We start from the raw sequence: 4301 nt of genomic DNA on the forward strand, positions 1-4301 counted from the left end.
TAGTGGTTTGGTCCAAAATACTCATTACTGTTTATCTGCTGTGAGATAAGAATTAGGAGAAACACAAAGCAGGCACCAAACTTGAAAGAATATAAAGAAGTTTATTAACAGACCTAAAAGAGGGAAAAAACAAAATTATACCACCTTCAGAACTCTCCTCCTCCCCCCACCTTCCTCCCTTCTCCCACTGACAATGTAAAAAGACAACCCTTGAGATGTTCAGTCTGTTTACCACTTCCATAATAACCTTGTTCAGTCCATTTAGAAAGAGAAGTCTCTTCTTGCTCATGCTATGAAAACATTATCACAACGAGACAGCCGCCCACTTCCAAATATTGTTCAGTCCATTTAGGAAGAGGAGTCTCTCTGCCTGCGTGTGAGTCCTTTCCCCCGACTTGCAGCTTTTCCCGCAACTGCTTTCGAGGGTCCACTCTTGAAGTTTTTTGGGGTACAATTTTAAGGTTGAGCCGTTCAGAAACAAAAACAGAGGCCCTTCTCCTTCCCTGGGAGCAAAGGGTCTTCATCATCTTCATCGTTAGGACTATCTCTGGGAGCATCTCTAGGGACTGAGGTTTTCTCCTTTCCCGTTTGGAGCAAAAGTCCTCATCTGGTTCATCTCTAGGGACTGAGGTTTTCTCCTTTCCCATTTGGAGCAAAAGTCCTCATCTGGTTCATCTCTAGGGACTGAGGTTTCCTCCTTTCCCGTTTGGAGCAAAAGTCCTCATCTGGTTCATCTCTCCCTGTCCAAACTTCTCATGAAATTACAGCTGCGTCAGCATCTGCCTATCTCAGCGCAGGTGCTTTTGCTCACGAGTTGAACACTCCACCCCCCATATCTTCATGAAATTACAACAGGATACTCTGATATATCATAGCTTCACAACAGAATTTCAGCTTTAAGCATCTCCTCTCTCTCTTCCCTCAGGTTTTCAGCTCTTCACAGCAATAAAAAGGGTTAATCTCACCGGAAACGAGAGAGAGCTTGGAGGGGGAGTTTGCCTATTCTTAAATGTGGATCACAGAGGTGGTCACAACTTTAAGTGGCTTAGAGAATTGTCCATATTCAAACTGGCCAGCTGATAGGTTCTATCAGTTCCCAGAGGAAACTGTAAGCACCCCTTAGCAAGGACATCCCTTCCGGGACTATGCTTGCTAACCTATGACAGCTCCTTAAAGACAGCAGGACAGGTAAGGGTAAGCACATGTATAAGTAGTTTGCTGGGAGATTGCAACTTGCCTTCTGAAGATCTTTCTAAGGCAGAGTTTAAGGCACAGCGTGAGAAAAGGAGCTTTACTTCTTGCAATGAATGTTGGGTTTGGAGGGTGGCGAGGTGATCTTTATTTTTCTTAAAATTATTAATATTATTATTACTACTACTGCTGCTACTATTGTTGTTATTAAGGTTATGGAAGTTAGCCATAGGTATGACATCCCCAAGCCCAGGGCCTATATAGTTATTCACTAGATCAACACAAAACTCAAGTGTAAAGACTGTAAAAATGGCAGCATTCAAGGGCTGGCAACACTTTACATCCACTTTGCACAGACAGGAACAGAAAAAAGCAAGACATTTGAGTCATTTGTGTTTCGCATATCTCCTGATTTATGCCTTCATATTAAGAAGCTGCATTAGGAAATGTCAATTTTGTTAGTGCAAGAAGAAAGACAGTTAGTTTGAAAAAAATATGAGTCCTTTAAAACTATTACAGAGTGAAAATTACATGTTCATTATCAAAGATTAGCAGAAAATTCCTAAGAAAAGGAATATTTTAAGTACAACTTCAGAATGGGAAATAGGTAGAGAAACATTTCCTGTGGGTGGCTGTGCTAAAATGAACTAAATTATCATTCTGTCTAAACTTTTTTGTATTCAGTAATTTGCCAGTATTGTTGCCAGCAATTTACTAAGTGCATGAAGGGAGAAGAACTAAAAAAGAAGATTTAGTTAAGGAATTCCTTAGAAACACAACAAGCCTCAGACACTTCATACTTAAAATGTACAAGTTAATACGAGACTTGCAGCTTCCAAATTCATAATTATGTCCCACAGCTAATTGTGTGGCACAATTATCTCTCTGAACAGTGTTCTGTTACTACAAGACATCTTGGAAAGGTCAGGAAAAGCAGAAGGGCTTACTTGACAAATAACAATTGCTCCAATCTTAAAAATAAGCAAACAAGCAAACAAAACCAGCTTGAAATCACTTTCACTGCAAAACTCCTTGTTCACTTTTCTGGCCATTTTTTTCTGGGACTGGGACAAGGAGCTTGGGAGATTGCAGAAATAAAAGAGATGGATGGTGAGGAAGATTTAAGCATCCCAGAAGAGGTTGAGCAGGAAAGCAGATTCTTTAAAAAATTCTTTGTTTCTCAGGCACTTGCAAGAAAAAATGTTATCAAACAGATCCCCAAGACCTGAGGCATTGCTAAAAAAGATTTTACCCAGCCCTCTGGAAATCACTTGTTTCAACATTCAAATCTCAGGTCTGTGTGTTGCTTACACTACTTTGCATGAATGTTGAGATGAGGAAAGATTATCATTAAAGTAGTGCTCAGAGTGCTAGGGAGATAAACCTCTCTCCTCTCTTTCCAAAAGCTCACTTTACACTCAGTGGTGCACAAGCCTGGCGTGGTTGCATCGCACATGCTCCAATCTCAGACATTCTCAGGCAACGTCTTAGTCAATGACATTAGTAAACAAAGCGTCATTTCAGCCACAGACAAAGATTAAAGTTAAATAAGATAAATTGGCCCTGTTAGGAATTGTCTCAAGTGGCCTTTTAGGTTCAGCCTTTTGAACTTACAGGAGATAAATATTCTTCAGGCTATGTCGAGACCTATTAAGACAACTGCTTCATGTAACTCAGCAGAACTACACTGCCTTGCCCAACAGTATGTACTGTTGTCATTCAAATAAAAAATCTGCTTCTCCAGATTTTAACTCTTTAGCTTTCTTAACTCAAGTGTCAAGAAGGCTTCTGCCCCTGAAACAGCTGAGAAAACAGAGACTGATACAAATTAAGATGATGTAGTTTAAATGATTTTTTTCCTGTGCTTGTAATCTACACAGCTGATAACCCTGACTCAGGTTTGGAACCAAAATTTGCATATGATTCTAGTCCAGAACTCATCCAAGGACGTTTATGTGGATACAGAGCTAACAGTTGACATGTAAACCAAAGTGGAAAGATCAGCAAAATTTGTTTACAATTTGAGAACCAACTCAGATCTTACATTAGATAGCATTCAAAGATAACACACTGAGCTCTGGTTATATCTTCCACACCCTGACTTCATGGTTACCAAACTGGCCCTGGATCTTTCTCAGTCCAGAATATTTTCAGAAGCCTTGTATCCCATCTGGAGTGCCAAAAACTGATGCCTTGAGGTGGCCACCTAAAACACAGAGACTAGACAAGAATAAGAGAATAAAAGTAGGTATTTATTTGAAGGCCCTTCAAAGGTACACCCTGGGCAGTCTAAAGGCTAGAGCCAAGATGGACCCTGGGTCACGGGTTCTTCACACTTTTATAGGTTTGGTCCATTTGCATATCAGGGTTAATTCTCCAATTATAACCTCAGTTAATGATGTAATTAACCCACATTTTCCCCCCTCTAGGCTTTAGTTTACACATTTTGGGGCCTGGTGTCCTTGAAGAGCAAACCCAGAGAGGTTTGTTGTGTCTAACCAGCAGGAGAGAACAACAGGTAACAGGCCACAAGAAACTTCAGTTACACACTAGGCAGTGCAGGATTTGAAAAACATAAAAGTTAAACCCTAAGGCATCAATGCTATAAAGGCATTATCAAATTCATAGTTGAAGTCTGATTGCCTTAAATTGGTTAGTTCTTGAGAATTATTTAATACAGATGAAGAGGCATGAAGAAAATCGTGACAAATAATATAGAGACTCTTTTTAGTAGAAAATTCAAATTTCCGTCGAAATACATACACAAAAAAAGGAAAAAGAAAGTTCCCTGTGGTTTACTGAAGAATTCATAGGAATTAGTCTCAATACAACAAAACTTTCAAAATAAACACATTCATCTCAATATTTGGGATATTTCAGAGAAAAAAAAATTCAAAAATCAGTGTTGTTGAGAAGAGCCAGGTCATGGTAATTGAACTTCCCAGGATAAAAGGAAGACCATGAGAAGTAACTTGATGGATTAAGCCAATACTCCATCTGGTACAGGATTTGTTTTCTGACAGTGGCAAAAGCTTGACATTTTGTGCTATCCATCCTTCTCCTTCCCTAGGATACACTACCACTGAATTAAGGATATTGGAGGTCACATT

General features: G+C 39.6%; 1 long non-coding RNA gene across 1 annotated transcript in view; it reads left to right on the forward strand.

The window, feature by feature from the left end:
- Positions 1–1126: 1126 nt before the first annotated feature.
- LOC108448093 overlaps positions 1127–4301 on the forward strand; it is a 22887-nt gene continuing 19712 nt past the window's right edge. Inside the window, exon 1 of the long non-coding RNA XR_001863881.1 lies at positions 1127–1188. This is a non-coding gene — a long non-coding RNA (uncharacterized LOC108448093). The remainder of the gene's footprint in view (positions 1189–4301) is intronic.

This window comes from Corvus brachyrhynchos, unplaced genomic scaffold (assembly GCF_000691975.1).
Source record: "Corvus brachyrhynchos isolate BGI_N302 unplaced genomic scaffold, ASM69197v1 scaffold31, whole genome shotgun sequence".
Taxonomy (NCBI): Eukaryota; Metazoa; Chordata; class Aves; order Passeriformes; family Corvidae; genus Corvus; species Corvus brachyrhynchos.